At 43.8% G+C, this 18,192-nt stretch overlaps 1 protein-coding gene across 2 annotated transcripts in view; it reads left to right on the top strand.

Annotated features, from left to right (window-relative positions):
- Positions 1-18,192, top strand: part of Alpha-man-ia (alpha-Mannosidase class I a) — a 299,072-nt gene that overhangs the window by 161,432 nt on the left and 119,448 nt on the right. The window contains exon 1 of one of the 2 annotated variants that reach the window (XM_070654712.1): positions 10,191-11,154. The exons of the other annotated variant lie outside the window; for it this stretch is intronic. The gene's annotated coding sequence lies outside the window, so the exon portion shown is untranslated. Of the gene's footprint in view, positions 1-10,190; positions 11,155-18,192 lie in introns of those variants that run through there. 2 annotated transcript variants of the gene reach the window in all.

Here is an 18,192-nt window from a genome sequence, read left to right as displayed (position 1 = left end):
AATTTTAAGAAATTTACTTTTCGGACACGCGTACACGTATGTATGTGTAGGAATTTTATTTCAATATAATAGCGTTTGTACATGTTTATTCGCAGTTTTCGGGGTTACTCGTTCGCCACGACATCGCTTCGTGTCGACTGCCAATAAAAGCGCAGCTTTGCCAGTAATACCTCAAATTGCATTGTGCTCTCGTAATCGATAACGTTACCCTGGCTATAGCTTATATAAACGCGACCGAAGCTATTTTCAGACGAAATACGAAAGGCGCGCCGCTTGATCGCCCCTTTATCCACAGAAAATCTATTTAGGACGAGCGGCTTCGAATATTTCGAGTGAGCTCGGAGGGGGAGAGAGAGAGAGAGTTGCGTGTCACCAGCTGGAGTGATAAATGCACGCTAAATCCATCGCGACAATCAATAGAACTTGGTGTCATTCGGCAAAAAGTCGGTCATATTATCGAGAGAGCTCTTTACTAACGATAAGTATTGTATAATAGACAGACGGTACAGATGGAGGTGCGAGATTACGCGGTGTTTTCTTTCCCGATGTGGAGTACAGCTCTCTCGTGTCAGTCGGTATTTCAATATGATCCCATTCGGTGACTGATTCGCCGTTCTCACCACTTGTTGCCCGTTCGATTAAAAAAAAAAAAAAAAAAAAAAAAATTATATCTTCGCTCACGCAGGATCATACCGTGAAAGAATGTGAAAATACAGTTTCGATTGACCAGCAAGTGCGCATCCCGGAATAACATCCATTTAAAACCCCGCAAAAATATTTTTACTCGCCCGATCCGCTTTTCCGCTCTGCATGTATCTCTATATTGACAATACTGCGATAGCGTAACGATGAGCTGGAACGTGCCATTTACTTTGACATCCGAGCTGTCATCCAGCGTTCTCGCCGTCCCGGATTAATAGCGCGCTGCTCGATTCGCCGTAAATTTTTCGAGAAATATATATTTTGCTTTGCGCTAAGCCGAGAATAATTGATGCGTCGCAAGGAAAAAAAGGGTGGTGGGTGGGAGAGGGCGGAAACGGTAGACGCTCGTTTCTCCGCTTGTTACGATATTTAAAATAATAACGTGTAATAATAATGATTAGTGATCATTGCAATTATAACGATTTCGCTGTAGATTACCGCGAATTAGACTTCGCCCGCGGAAATATGAGAGCCAAAGGGAACTGACAGTTAAAACGCACAATTAATTTTATTTCCAACACAAACGTGTTGAAAGGTGATATATTAAAATTAATGTAATGACGGACGCTATTATTTTGAAGCATATGAAAAATAAATACGTAAAGAGCTATGTGTAATAAATATTTATAGGTGACAATATTATACGTAGGTGATTAAAAAAAAAAAAGAAAAATTATATCTCTGCGTGTAAAGCCAGCATTTGAACTCGTTCCATAAGTCGTTCAACAAACAAAAGAGGGTCCTTCGATACTCGGTCTAATCACCCACGCCCGATATTTATCTCCCTCGTTAGGCGGTTCTTGTTATCGCTCGTTATTCAGCATTTTATTCGAAACATTCCATAGTGGCACGGTTACGTTGACTTATGCGGTATCTCGGAATTAATTCGTGCTTTTGACATTAATCTTTGAAAAATAGCTCGTTATTTCAGACGAGCATTATCATCACGAGAGATCGATCGGTCCGCATCGAAACTCCATTTCGAAAATAAAAAATGACGGGATGATAATTTAATATATATACATACACGCGGGCGCTTAAATAAAAAAAAATATTTTACCCGCCGGACGGAAATGCGCACCGCGCTCGCGAAAAACTATGCATTTGAGAGTGCAAATGATTTATTATCAATAGAAAAGTCGGGTTTTACTTCAAATACGTGTAAAAAAAAAAAGGTGATATTTCTCCTGCGATGTCATGACGTCCGTTATGGATAAAATCAAAAACGTTTTTTGTCGCTTGACGAACGCGCGCTGCGAACATGTAAATCGTGTAACAAAGCGTGCTCGTATTTTCGTTGCGATATCGATGGAAAACGTATATACGCGAATAGATATCTTTTGGTCCGATCACTGCACACGTTCTTTTTTTTATTTTTTTATTTTTTTTTTTTCTTTTATTTTTATATCTTTTTTTTATATCACCCTTAGTTTGACGTAGCGTACGGGTCCTCTTCCGGAGTCGTTTTCTCTTTGCTCTACCTTTCGACAGCGCATTGGGAAAACGAGACTTCGCGCCATGATTTATTAACGGCCGTGAAATGACAAGGCACTTCTCCGACCTCCATAGAGGATTCATCTTTTCTCGGCGGTGCTCGGAAAACCGATAACGAAGCATCATTTACTGCCTCGCGGGGGAAAGAATAATTACTAAATATTTTAGCAGCTTAGAACGTGAGAACACCAAATACTGTAAATTACGGTCATTATTATTATATTCCCGCTTTTGTTCGCGAGAACGCGGCAACGTATCCAACTTACTTTTATTAAAGGCTACCCGGTAAATGGATTCGATGCTTTTGCAAATTTATTTGAATACAAATTGCAGAAGGAGAAAAAAAAATAAAGCAAAAAAAGAAAAAAAAAAGAGAGAGAAAATTAAGAGATAAAGAGAGACAGCGTTAAACTCGTGCAAGAGTAGAACGTAAAACTTCCCCTTATACCTCTAATTCCCCGTAATGCAATACAATTTACATTATTCTTTCCCCCGTATTTCTGTAATTACTACAATAGTCAAATAAGAGATATTGCATGGCGTTCATGCAAGTCGTCTTTAAAAAAAAATTGAATAATAATAATTTCCTTTTTTTTTTTTTTTAAGAGTACAATTCCTACAGTTAAGAATTTAACGTAGCTAAGATTATAATCGTAATTTCTCTCTTTATCTCCTTTGTGGTGGACGCAGTTTTCTGGTTGATTGGGGGTACGTCTTAGATACAGTTACGAAAAAGTCGATAGTTTAGAATCAGGCGCGTCTCGATAGTTTGCTGAGCTGGTCTGGGACTCGGATAGTTCCAGTGGCCATGACTCAGCACAGGGTGTCGTCCCTTTAGCTGTCGTATTTCTGTTCCAAGTTTACACAGCGCCGCCATCATGGGTTACTCGAACGTTTCAGAATCCAGAGCGATCGAAATTCCTTTACGAAAAATCTACTTCCGCGAGCTATACGGTGTGGTATTCGTCATCTCGTGAAATAACATTGTCGCGATCCGCTGTTTCGAATTCGTTATTGACGCCTACCCGTTTGTATACCGCGAGTTACGCGAATCTTCTTTTTATTACTATTATTTTCCCGTTTTTATATTTTTTTAAATTTATATTACTGGGTTAAATTATTTTATTTTATATTATGGTATCAATACGACTTTTTAAAGAAGTGTACATCCCACCTGAATGAAATTAATGGAAAAAATATTTTTGACTCACCGATTGATGCGCAGCAGCGGAGTTTCTACAGCTGTGGCCCTGTAACATAGAAATAAATAAATTAAATTATAGAGATGTTTGAAATAATGTTCATTGTTGAAAAAAAATTTTTTTAACCCGTCTCTGATTTGTTTCTTAACTCGATAATTAAAAATGAAGGTATTTATTGCTCAAACGTGTTATCCGAGCCTGTTATAAAATTCAAAACTGCTTTCTCTATTAATTATTAAATTCATACTATTTCTAATTACTTCACGTTATCGAGACGACAAATCGGTGCCGTTGAATGGCGAGGAGCTGTTATTTTATTATCGAAAAATGATTCTTACCTCCAGGTTGCTCCGCCGATGCATGACGCTTGTCCAAAGCCTCCTCCTCCTCTCAGGATGTCGGGATCAGATCCTTCTTTTGCACACCCAAAACACTCGCGAACAACGCGGATATTGAATTATAATCGCGCGACTTTGCACGCTACTCGCGAAATAAAACCGACGAGCCAGCCGCGGCTCGTTTATTAAATATCGGTGACGACGACACATGCACTTCTGTTCTCAATCCTTTCCTAACACAGGAAACAAGTTCAAGTCAGTTGTGCCAGCTTACGATCGGGAAATGTGTTAATTGGCGGCGCGTATTAATCTATACTAATCACGCATCTTAACCTGTGTCAACTGCGCTTCCTAAACTACGTACGCGAACTGCGCGCTTGACCGACAATCGCATTATCACCTCGAACCGCGATGGCCGCCGTCGAGGCGACAACCTGAACACGGCACGAGACACGTACATCACCCGCGCAACTATCTCTGTCTCTCCCGCGTGTTGCGACCTCTGTCTCTCTCGTGCGCCGCACTTCTATCTCCCTCGCCCGTCCTAACCTCTGTGTGTCTCTCTCTTTCTTTCTCTCGCGCGCGCTACGCACTGCGTTACACGCACCGTTTTATTCCCAATATTATATTGATATTACATCCGAGCTCTGGATTGCTCGGAGCTTGCCCGAAAACGATCAAAGTTAATTGTCCCCGGCGACGATCACTCTAGAAATGCGCATGTAATAGCCACCGCGTAAATGGAGACCGTAATTGCTTTAAATACTTTCGACAAAGTCCTTACTGCGTCCGAAACATCTCTCGAGGAAGTCAAATCACGTTGTATCTCCGCGCGATCTAACATGCGTATCACCTTCAACACCTGCGAACGAACGGACCGTCTCGCGACCACGTGCTGCGTGCTCGGTGATCGGAAGTGGAATGAGAGTGGGAGGGAGCAGCGCGAGAAGTGCGTCACGGCTCATGCGCTAATAACCTACTAAACTCACTAAACCCTTTCGACTATCCGCATCTTATTGCGTATCGCTCGTTTCCACCCTCAATGACTCTGCGTGTCTACACAATCGGGCGACTCGACTGGCACTGTGGAATCTGGGCCGAGATCACGCGCGCCGAGTATGATTTGTTTATGTCCCTCACCCCTACGCAGGTCACCGCGTTGTAAAATAATTTACGCGCTGAATATTTTGTGGAATATTATGCCGAATATTCGACATGACGACACGTCGATATCTTGAATTTATAACTCGCGCAACGTCACGGTATCTACTTATCGATTACAGTACTTTACATCATTAACTTAATTAAACGAATTGTAATTAATATCCGATTGATATTTAAAGGAACGAAAAGTTTGAAATAAATGTAAGATATGCACGCGTCCTCGTACTTAATACCTGAAAAATTAATCGGAAATTAATTAAAATTTGAGAAATAAATTATCGGATGAATGAAAATATCGAAAAAATAAAATGTCCTTTGAAGTTTCCTCCTTCCTTTTTGTATCGAGTTTTATCAAACATTTATGACGCGTATGCTTGTATGACAAACATCCCGTCGAAGGTGGTCCTCCCGTACTTGGGACCGCCATTCTAACGCATCTCACAGAACTTAGAGGGTCCATTGTGCTCGATGCTGCCTTTGTGAGCGAATGATCTTACAAAGAGTCCTCTTCCTCACATTGTTGCTCGATGCCCGTGGAAAATGAAAGTTTAACGCAGGCCAACACGCCGTCTTTCGCATTGCAACGCGGATACTCGTTGATAGACAAATCTTTATAAATTCGTGTATCGTAAAGCTCTTGTGAGTTACGTGAATATCTATTGTACTTTACTGCAGTCTCATCGCGACGTCAATATGCCAACGGGATCTTAATTACAATACGTATAAACTGGAAATACCGTGAAAATACATATTCCAGCCAGCTGTTACTAATTTTCGCGACACGCGGCGGAAACGCATTATAACCGGCGTTAGTACCTATTTTCTCCCTCTCTCTTCCTCTCTCTCGTTCTCTCGCGAACTTGGCAGTTTTCCTCAATTATTTCAAATTTCCACGAAGTCGACTCGACGTTTTACTGCACCTATTATCGCGTACGTTCGTTTGATTATCTGCGATCACGGATTTGTTTAACAGTGACGATCAAGTTAATTGGTCCCGGGACCACGGGTAATTTTCGCCGTAATACTCCATTATCGCATTCGGTTACTCGACTCGATTGTGAACGATTTACCTTAAATCGTCGCGTTTCGCGGATACAAGGAAGGGGAAATAAACGTACGCTCGTCCTATCCTCTTCTTCCCGTTCCGCCCTCGAAAGTTTTTCAGCCGACAGAAAATTTTCATGACACGCTTGACCTGTACGTTTAGATAAACCACTTTACTCGTCAGGTCCGCGAACGTGACGCGAATATCTGGCTTCCGCACACGACGCAACTCATGTAGCAATCAATGGTACTAAAAACGTACGGAAAATACACGATCGTCTAAATTCCACGATATTTACCGTGTCATTAGTTCGTCAAACATGCGGCGCTACAATATTTTAAATATAAATTTGTACGCGCTTACTTATTAATATATATATATTTTTTTAATATCTTTCATATTTAAATATAATGTATGTTATAGGCGTTCTAAAGCGCATTTGTATATCTGCATAAATAAAGGCGGAATTTGCACTATACTTTCGAGTAGCTTTAGAAACCTATTGTTATATAGCGTCCAGTGTGTACGGTCCAGTAAATCAATATGTACACATCCAGCGTAGAGGTAAAAGCCGTTGCAAAATATTTGATAAAATGTTTTGTGCATATACGCGATGAACTAATAAATAAATATGACGTTTAGAACAACAATTCTATGTGACCGTTGCTCTAAACGTCATTTATTTATTCGACTGCTCCTCGCGATATTCAGATACAGCATTTTGCATACGAGAGGCGCGATTAGCTGTTGATTTATCGAATCCACGTATTGCCGTAGATCCCATAAGCATTCAGAGTACGATCGCGTTCACGTTACGAATCGTTCGCGCAAAGAGATGAATTTTCAAATTGCATCCGATAGATGTTCAAACAAATGTGAATTTTCAATTCGCGTCGAATTAGGAATGTTAGAAGCGAACGCATTCGATAGATAATTCGTTTAAAAGATTTATATCAAAGATAAATACGTCGTGAATACCTAAACATTTTTTTTTAATTAAAATAGTTGTGCTAAATATATTTAAAAAAAAATTAAAACGCAGTTAACCCTAATTGTTTTCTGTATCATTTAAAAGCGGAAAAAAAAAGTTTCGATTTCCTGAAGGAGTATCGGGGAAACATTTATGTCCTCGCGGCGATTCATCACTGGAGAAGCAGAGAGAACGGCGATTTCATATTTCCACATTTCTATAGATTTTCGTTTACAGAGGCCTTTATTTTGCATATCCGCATTTCCCTTGCATCGTAATCGCATATCTATGAAGGGGCTTCTCTCTTCCATCCTAAATAGATTTTCCGCGGATCCTCTATGAAAGTTTGATATAGGAATATCAGATTTCATAGCATCTACCCGCGCGACGATTTCCGCATAAATCGCCACGTGTCGCGGAAGGGAATCAAAATTAGAGAAATCATTTGAATCGGCCTGAACTTTTGTAAAGCTTTTCCCGGGCCGCTTGCCTGATACCTTTGCCACCTCTGATGTCCTCGCGCTATCAAATTTCTTTTAATGATCAGTGATCATTTCGAATTTATAGAACGTTCTACGGAATATTACGGCTTTCACGCTCCATAATCTCCACGGGAAGAACGGGAGTTTATAAAACCGGAACTATAGAAATTTTATTGCTCGAAAATGTGCGATAAGTTTTTTTTTTCTCCCCCGCCCTGTTTGCCACCCTCGTGTCTTTGTTCGCAGAAATACGATCATCGCGAATGGTACGTTCTTTTTATCGCTCGCATCCGGAGATGCGTTTCCGTGACACTGCGGAACTCGTAAAAAGGACACGCGCACGTCCGAGCGCGTCAGGGCTCTTTTTTTTATCGGTTCCGTGCAGTGTATACACTGCAAATTGCGATTGCGTTGCAGAAACTTAAGTGTCGATTGCGGAGGTGTATTTTTATTACGCCGAGGCAATTTTACGCCGGCCAGCGTGGTCCTCTTTGCTCGCGATACACTTCGAGGGCGAACGCGCGCCGGTTACAAGTGCCGCAAATAGACCGTCTCCTCTTTTAATTCGCGTTTCTGACGCAACCAGACGCAATATCCTCATAACTGTCTCATTCGTCGGCGCGAGCGCGCAATCGGCAGGGAAATACGACGACATAGCGGTACGGGCGAGGAAGCGGCGGGGACACGAGCGGGGAAGTCAAGGAGCAGGTTTGTAATTCATATTAGAGTCTCGGAGGACAAAGCAATCAAGTCGCCCAGAGCGAGAGAGCGGTCGTGGCGCAGACCCGCCTGGACTTCCGCGTCGAATTAAACTTACAGATCCGCCAGGCACACAAAGAGGCGAGCAGACGCGGCCGGGCCGGCGGATACGAGAGAACGAGGGCGAGTTGTCGGATCAAATGAAAGGAAAATATTGTATTTTTTATGAGGGAGAAGGGGAGTCGTTTAGGAGGCAGGTTCGGGGGAAAACTCGCGCGACGAAGCGAAGTCGATGGACCGTCGGGGATGCGGGACGAGGCGGAGGGAATAAGGTCGTCGTTGAAAAGAAGATCAAAGTTGGAATGTGTCGGCGGTTTGCAAAAAAAAAAAAAAAAGAAAAGAAAGAAACGAAGGGAAGGGTGCTCCGAGTGCTTTATTACACGGTGACAGGCTTTCAACGGCGCTCGAGAAGTCTGCAATCCCGGCTGTAATGAAAATGTAAAGCGAGCGGCGCATCCGGCCGCGGGATTTCGTAATCTCGTCCGGAAGCCGTGCATAGGATACGCGGCTCTTTTGATAATGTTTTTCTTCCAGGGACGATCGCGTGTTGCGCTCGATTCGAGTTTGCGGGGGCAATTAAAGTCCGCCGTCGTGGAAAATAAGCACCGACGTGAAATAAAATCGTGCGCGTGGGATCGCCGAACGTCGACGCGCGTCGAGATTTATGCGCGTAATAAAATTTCGCCGGAGTCTTTTTCGTGCATACACGGGAATTCCGCGGAAATTTCGGTGGAAAGTCCGGAGGGAGCGTACGCGCGATTCATGAAGAATATACGAGACACTCGTAACGTCGCAGCACGCGTTTCACCAGATAGAAAACCCCCGAGTTTCTTACAACGCAGACGCGATTGGCGCATCGATATGAAAATCTTAAATAAATATGTAATACCCGCTGAACGCTGCGGCGTGTAATTGAATAATCGCAATAATCTCTCTAATGAAAGAGAAAATACATTTTGCAACATTACGTTTTCTAAGCGTACTCCGTGCAATCTTACGTCATAGGCACGTTTTGAACTTTGTTTCTAAAAAAAAAAAAAAAAAAAGAAATTGAAGAAACTAAGAAGCTAACGATATTTGATTAAAGATTACGATCGTTTTCCGCTCTCGTTGGCGAGAGTACGCAATTACGTATGTGACGTTTATGACGGATATTTGCATAACTTACGACTAACTTAGCGGTGTAAGGCAAATACACGCGATCTGTATCTCGACGTACAACCCACGCCCGGACAGTCCTTAATGAAGATCTAATCGCAGTGGTTATTAGACAGGCTTGCGTGAGCTTTGTTATTAGATCAAAGTTCGGCAGGCCGCGAGATGTTAACTAGGCGCTCTGCCGAATTTGAATATACGATGCCTACGTTTTCCCTTGAGAGTACGGCACCGCGGCTGTACGACACGTATCGGATCCCCGGCACGAGAATCTTGAGGTCTGGCGTGAAAACGATTTCCATCACGCACCGACGATCGTGCATGTTTTAATTCGACGTGAAGCGCATGCAACGATCGTAATTGACGTTGCGTAACGCGAGAATTTCCGGATTTGACGTAACATCAGCGTCGCGTCAGATCATTTGTTTAAAAGTGAGACAGTTCTTTCCGAAGACAGTCTATTATCGTCAACGTTATCAGCGGTATGATATACGTCTTGAAATGTAGAACGCGTGGGTGCAGAGCTATCTCTGATTGAAACATTGAACTTATTGGAAAAAATTAATGACGTTAATAATAACTTGAAGTACCGGAAGTGCTCGATGGACCGGACACTTGGTTCTTGAAAAACCGAGCGGTTTGATCTGCGTGGCGAGAGCAGCCAAGGTCCTCCGGTGGGCGATTTCTCACGTTCGTTTCGGCTGGAGGTTGGGAGCGGAGTGACGGAGTGGACGCGCCGCACGTCGCGTCGGACGGATGGATACTTCGTGCAGACTTCGGTACCGCTCGGGTCTGTTCGCCGACCTGGACGACCGAACCGCCCGAAGTCAACCGCCCGCCGCGGTCGCACTCCGCAGTTGCTCGCGGAGTTCGGAGTCGGTTGGTCGCGCGCGCGTGTAGATGCTGCAGCGAACCGCGGTCGCGTGTGCACAGGATTCAACTCGGAACCTCCGTTTTCTCACTGCCGTCGTTCTCGTCGCCCGCGAGCGGCCCGGCCGCGGCCCAAGTGCACGGCGTGAATGAGAGACGGGCGCCGGAGCCCGACGACCGTTTGCGGAAAGAGAGACGAGACCGCGATCCAAGAGTCGTCCCGCGACATTCCGCGCGTTCCCGGAGTTCCGCGCGAGCGCCCGACGTGTCCGACAGAGCGATCTCGACGGCGTACACGCGGCGAACCGTGACGGCCACGCGTGACGGAATTCGACAAGGGAGAAGGTCGACGAGTCGACGAATTTTTCGGGAAGCGTCGGAAATGGCGGAGATCGCGAGTGTGTGAAGTGAGCGTCGTTCGTGACTAACTTAACGCCGCGCGCGAGCGAAGTGACGTGGCAGTGTGTCTCGCGGGCTTGTCACCGGTCGCTCCTTCGCTTTCTACCAAACTGCCGGGCTGCGTTCCGATTGCGGCACACGTGCGTCTCGCCTGCTTGTCGCGCTTTTATTTCGACGAAAAAACGACGCGAAACTGCCGCCGTTCGTAACTATTCGCTCAGCTACGGCTTTCGTTTACCGTCAAGGCACGCAGCAGTCCGCTCGTGATCTTTTCAGACGCGGCTCGGAATGGCGTGATCGCTTGCGTCGTTTATTTTTTCGAACGGTGCCGATCTTCGTGCGTACGAATTAGTGCTTTGTGTATCTCATAGTGCGCCAACACGAGGCAAACATCCGAATCTCAGGATTCCACCGCGGAAAAGAAGGCCACGAATCGATCTTCCATCTCGAGCCGGATACACTTGAGTGTTCTGCCGAATATCTTCCACTGTCCATTCTTCTGTGATAAAACTTGTGATACTACGAGATTTCGCCGGGACCGAGGAGCATCCTTCGACCGTCTCCGGAAATAACGGTACATTGACGAAATCCGAAGTCACGGATTTTTATTCTCTCATATATCTCGCGGCGATAAGATAAAACGCAGCAATATTCAACTGATTCTGGTTGACCGCGTTGCAATAAAAAAAAAATTAATAAATGAAATAAAAACAGTACATTGCAGTACGAATAGTAAATTAATTATCATATTTATTTTCCGTTTAATGTTATTCGTTGTCGCGTATATTCAGAACGATACAAGCATATCAGATCTTGAATTTTAAGTGAAACGTTCCCGGGAAAAACGACAAAGGTTCGACGGGGCGAAATAAATCCCTAATGAAGAGTTAATTAGCGCTATCGCTCGGCTCGCTAATTCCGATAGACCGAAGTACCCGATTACGTAACGGGGTTTGTTCGGAACCTGCTGTTGCTGCGTTTCATCTTAATGTATCGCTATCGCGCTGTCTGCAGTCCGCACGAAAGTGTCGTTAACGAAACCGGCGACTTGATACCTCACCCGACCGTGCGAATGAATTTCGCGAGGCTGATCCGCCGGCAAATTTGCGAGCACGTGAAATCGAACGAGGACGCTTCCTCTCGAAACCCTGCGAGGAACGCGCGGAAAAGAGCAAGTCCCGACAATTTCCCGACTTTATCCGACGATCGCCGGCCAAATTCAATCTTTGACACTCGTTTGTTCGGTTAGCGATCTTCCGCGAGATTATTAAATCACGCCGCTGCGGAGAGAAACCGCAAACCGACGGCCGAGATATGGTCGGAGCATTTCTTTGTACGGCGTGATTTCATTTCCTTCACCTTTTCGTCGGGATTACAAAGGAATTTTTCGAAACCTTCCCTTCCGTATTCCTTTTGCGGAGGAGAGGAGGAAAAAGAAAAACAAGCGCGTTTAACTATTTTATTGTTTAAATTTTTATTAAAAACCGAGACCTGATATTTCGCCAGATCGCTTTCTTTATCCGTTTATTCCCGCCCGATGAGTGTTTAGGATGAAAAATATTTGGTATCAGAAATGAAAAAGTATCGGTGATAATATGGGACTTCTATGATATTTACCGTTGTGTTTACCGAAATGCGCGTGACTCGTGTCAATATTATGCGAGCAGGGCTAATTCTGAAAGAGTTTGCGTCGCTGCAAGTTTTTCCACTCGACGACGAAAATCCTCGTCGAAAATCCCATTAGTAATTTTTGTGCGGGGAGGAAGAGAGGTATAATTGAAAAAACATCTTCACGGGATACACGAGTGTTGGCTGAAGCCGACGACCTCAAAGAATGTTGACCAAGGCCGCGTTCAGGTCTATTTTTAGCGCGGCACCGACGAGGTAGATTTTGGGAGGAATTATATATATTTTCGGATATCGAATTTGTGCAGAGAGCGTAAAAACAATATATATAATATATATATATATATATATATATATATATATATATATATATATATATATAGATATATAAATTTTTATTATTTAAAGTTGATTTAAAATAAAAAAATACATATAAATTAATATATTTTTTTAATTATAAAAAATATAAACATACATATATATATATATATATATATATATATATATATATATATATATATATATATATATATATATATATATATATATGTATATATTTACTTATTATTTTTAATATAAAAATTTATTGCATACTTCTTCACTATCTATTTAATGGAAGTTAATTTCGCTACCTTTTACCTAATTATCGGGAAGTGTTACCGCAATATACTATATACCGAAGCCATAATTTTGTGGAATTTCAATGGCTTCGATGAATGTTAATTAAGTGGAATGTCAATTTATTTATTTAATTTCGTTTATATTACCTCCTTCCGACCCGCGCCCCGCAATTGCGGGCTGTAATTAATATTAAAACAAATCATAATTGATCATTTTACGGTAATGAATCGTCCAGCTTCGCACACTTCTTCGTATTCTCGCGTACGTCCGTGATTACCAATCGAGCCATTAGATTGCGCCGATTAAAGCGGTTGCTTCCATCCTCTCGCGACTCTACGCGGCCCAGTCTGTTCTCGCATGCCGCGGGAAAAATGATTTCGGTTCTCGCGATATACGTTTCGCGACGCGGCCGTATATATCCCGTTTGAAAATTTTTTTTCGCGGAAACGTATCAAACGGTGCAATTTGCTAGGCAAATCGGCCGCCACTCGCGATATATATTTCACTCGGCGAGCTCTCGTCGCTCCTCGCGATACGCGGAAATTTTCCGCGGTCGTAATTCGGCGTTTATCGGTCGTTTTTCCAACCCGGCATTTCTATTCACGACGGAAACCGAGCGAAGAGGCAGGGGACGCTCGCGCGTGGCGAATATGAAAGTCTAATGCGCGAATCTAATGCGGTCCTGTGTCCTTTCACCGAATCGGCTTGCGAGAGGAGAAAAAAAAATAGAGAGAAAGACGGCATGGTCGGTGAGTCGAAATCGTAAATCTAAATGGCCGGTTTTAAAGCGTCTCGCGACGGGAAAAAGAAAAACGCCGGGCTGCATAGTCCACCTCGCATGTCTCACGTTCGTACAAATTCTACACGAGGCGGCGGATGGTCGCCGGTAAAACGGTGCGGATGATACGAGGCTACTTTGCATTATGCAGGACGGGACGCGGGCGCTTTTAAAAACTATATACATTGAAAAAGTTGCCGCCCCCGCGTTGAGCAAGTCCGAAAATTTAAATTGCACTCTTGCGCGGCGCACCTTTATATCGCAGTCACCGCTCTATCTCTCCCGTTCCTTACTCTCTTTTTCCCTCTACTATTTCGCCCTATCTTCCGCTCGGTGCTAGGCCGATATGCATTATGCAAGGAGTTACCTCGATAGCTGCAATCAAGGAAGAGGCGCGCGACGGCTGGCCGTTTCGGAAAAGCGAGTAAACTGTCGCGTAAAAGAATAAAGCGTCGGGGATGAAAATCCGGGAGCGGCGAGACGTCACGTCGGATCGCCTTACGAGCGCGGCATTAGCGTGTCTGAAAAAGTAATAGCCAGGCGAGGGGGTTCGAGACGGCCGGAGTAACGTGCAGGTGAACAAAACACCTCACCTGCGAGAACTGCATTAAAAATGTCGCGCATCGTCCGCGTGTAAACCAAACATTTCGCGAGAGTGGCGAGTTAAAGCTCGCGTCTACTTTTATTATTTATTATTTTTTTATTTTATTTTATTTTATTTTATTTTATTTTATTTTCTTCGGGCAGTGTGCACACGTTAACTTATTTTTAAAGACCCGTGCTGTACGATCGTTCCGCGCTGGATTTGAACGGTCCGCGAATAAAATAATTGCGTTATAGCTCGCCCGATAACTTGTTGATTCTATCTCGCTGTAAAAATTCGCGGCAAACACCGCTTGACCGGCGCACATTATCGTGCGATCGTCAACAATAGAATTACCGGACTGTTTGACCGCTGTGCCTGGCAACATACCGAATAGCGTGAGCGACTGGCACGTGAAAGGTCAGCGCGGATCATCGCGTAATGTATTCCAGTATATCTCACGTCTCTGCGAAATCGCGGAGTTGATTTTCCACACTCGCGCCGCACCGCGCTGAAATTCCTGTTTGCTCGGCCGATTCGCGTCGACAACTGTCATACGTAAGCTTGTTAGTAGCTCGTGTGTCACGCATAGGCGCAAGATATTCGTGTCATATGGCCGCGAGCCAGAGCAGACAAGGTTACGCTTAAACCGAACGACCGTGAAAGCTCGGCGAGAGCATTCGTCGACGTCGAGGCCTCACCGTGCATTTTTTTTCCGCGCCAATTAGCCGAATACGTCACGACGTCGTCTCCGCGAGGTGAAGGGGGGTAAGAAAAAAAAAAAACGGAAGAACTCGCGACGTTTCTTCTCTCCGATCCTCTCCTTTCGGCGATAAAATTTAACGGCGCAAGATTTTTAAATAATACAACGCGGCGTTTGCATAATGCAGCTCGGTGGAATCGGGCCCCGCGTTCTCCAGAGACGCTAACGTCGCCGTGTGATTTTGCAATTTCTCCGCATCTTCCTCCTACCGGTCCGAGCCTTTTGCATTCAAGCTGCGCGTGCGAAATGCCGTTCGCCGGATAGACGCGGAATGCAAACGGTTGGAAATCGCACGACTATGGCCGGCCGATCCGACGTCTTGTTCTTGCGAAGTGTGAGCCGCGCGGTGGAACGTAATAAACGTGACGGGAAGACGTGGACCGCGACGCCTGAATGATCCGTTCAGAAGCGAATTGCCATTCATGCCGCATAGCGAGCTATCTGCGAGAGTAAAGGTGGATCGCGAATGGATCTTCTTGTCCTCTTCGTCATCCTTACCTTGACCGTAATACGCGAATGCTGCGCTTCTGAAGTTCTCGTGCGCTCGCAATCAAATTTTTTTTTTTTGCGTTAAAAAAAATTGTTAACTCGACGTACGTGCGAGCGAGATATTTCTATACATTTTTTTTACGAGGATTGGCTTTAACGACAATAATAATAATGAACTCGCGACGAAGATCGCGCGTTGAAAATATCACGGGACATTTCTGTAACGCTTCTCTTTTTTTTTTTATCTCTTGCTCTATGACATTGTATCTACAAGACGCAATTATATATTTCATTACCATTTCTGTTGTTACTTTTTTAGACAAGCGAGCGCTATCATTTATCACTCTTAGTTCATTTGTTAGCAAAATGTGAAAGAGATATTCAAAGATTAATGGTCTTGCGACGCAATACTTTGCAAATATCCGAAAGATTAACGGTCGCGGTGACTGACAAGCCGATCGGCGGAACAATTTTTGATGATTATGACTGAAATTAGTGATTAAACTTCTTCGGGAGAGACAGGCTTCTGCAACTTAAACGGGACGGAAGTTACGTTACTTTCATCGGCGCTCGCGATAAATCGAACGATCGGCGGGTCGTTAAAAGAGTTGTCTCTTACAGAGATTTACCGAGTGCTTAAAGTCGCCGGTTAATCGTATGCGTAAGAACCTCGTCCAAAAATCGATGGAAACACTCGGTTTCATCTCGCCAACTTTTCCAATCATACTTTTCACGTCCTCGCGACGACGGAGAGCGAGCAGCCACCGGCCGGCGCGGCGGGAAGGAGTTACGACGTACGTAATGAAAGTTCACCGAGGAAACTTTCATTGGAATCTTCCCAGGGTTGATCTAAACCGGTGCGTTTTTACTTCTTCCCTGCCGTGGTGATCGTTCAAGCCTAAAGGAATGCCCGACCGATTTATCTCCCTCGCGCGATTAACGAGCCGTAGAATCGCGCGGTATGCCGACTATTTTTTTTTTCTTTTTTTTTTCTTTTTTTGTCGCCCGATCCGAAAATTTCCACTTGTCATCGCGATCAAAGTGCACCACGTCGTAGATCAGACTTAGCGATCACGGCGACGATTAACGAAGCTGCCGAAATTAGTCGAATATTTGCCGAGTCTGGCGATACACCTGAATGTTTGTGAAATATCCGTATTGGAATGTGTAATCTGAGTCGCGTTTGCACAGAATTCTCGCGATACTCGATTTATACTTTTCTTTCATCTTGAGATAAAATTTTAGATAAAGGAAAAAGAAAAAAAAGAAGGGAGCCGAAAGGATGAGCGGAGTCTCGCATGCCAGCGAGCTCGGCAAATCCGTGCCGTTTTTGCTCGTCTAAGACCACACCGGTGGTTCCTTCGACTTACCTAAAAACTTTTTCCTCGTCCCGTCACAATGATTTATCGACTTATTGGCAGGAGAATGTATGCACCGCGATCGATTATTCCGCGAATCACTCGCGTTCTCGCGCCTCGTACCTTCGCGCAATCAGCATCGCCCTCGCGTATCTGACGAGCGATTCGTCATTTGAGCCGGCCGGATGAAAATTTCATCGCGATTAACTGCAATACGTGTAATTTTTAATGGAAGCTTTGCATTCGCTCTTATCATCGACATAATCTCGTTAGCAGTAATACAATTCCGCCGACTAAAAGCTGTTTCACGACGAACAACAGACCGCGGAATTTTGTTACAAGCGTGCATTGCGCCATAAATTTATCTTGATAAAAAAAAAAAATGTATCTAACCGAGAAGCGAATGCAAATAAAATTGAAGCAGATCTCGGTTATCTCCTCTCTTAGTGTTTCGAAATGACCGCGTTGATATCAGAGTTGTGCTTACTATCAAACGTGTTTTTTTTTTTTTTTTTTTTTTTTATTAAGCACGTTGATGTGAAACGTTGAGATAGTTTGACACGCGTGCCATAACGGAACTTTTATCGGCCAGAATAGTTGAAACTCATTGTTCGCCGTAACAATGTTCGCCTTTGCCGGCGGTCCATTGTCGACGTACGACCAAACTGCCCTATCGTCTCGCCAACTTTGAGAAGTGGGCCATCGAAGCCCCAAAGCGCCGTAGCTCCATATCTTGCGCCGGGTGAATCGGGTCACCGATCGCAAGGTTACGTCTTCTTTGATTATCTATTCTAACGAGGTCAAACTCTAGCGAAACGCCCGAATGTATAATGTACCCGGCTCGGTTAAATAATTTTATAATAGAAGAGCAACGCCGAGGGAAAGGATTATCTAAATTTTTTATTGCATTACGCCTGCACGTTTAATCGATTGGAATAATATAAAACGAACGCGATCTTCAATGCATTACCTGTTCTACGAGCCCAAAATTTTCACGTCAAGCTTCTAATCGTATATATGAAACGCAAATACGTTGGATAGATTTTATTAATAGGTACGCCAAGTACGTCACATATTTATTGCATATTCGTTGCGTATTCGATGATAGAAGATAAAATTAATTGCAAAAATGCCGTGCAAAAAGTAATCGATATCTCTCAGTGGATTGCATTTTGTGGTTTCGTAAAAGTAAACCATTTCAATTTAGCTATATAAATCATTTAAACCATCTGTCTCTTTAATATCGGTTTTCTTGTATCGCACTACATAACAAGCGCAATGATAGACAGCTATCAAATAGAGGAAGTTTATATTTTTACATAAAGCTGTGGATAAACCAGTGCTCTTATGGCACGTAAATGTCGAGTTTAACAGAGTTCGTGCAATAATGTAAC

Source organism: Cardiocondyla obscurior, linkage group LG04 (genome assembly GCF_019399895.1).
Source record: "Cardiocondyla obscurior isolate alpha-2009 linkage group LG04, Cobs3.1, whole genome shotgun sequence".
Classification (NCBI taxonomy): Eukaryota; Metazoa; Arthropoda; class Insecta; order Hymenoptera; family Formicidae; genus Cardiocondyla; species Cardiocondyla obscurior.
This window is presented reverse-complemented; position numbering and strand designations above follow the sequence as displayed.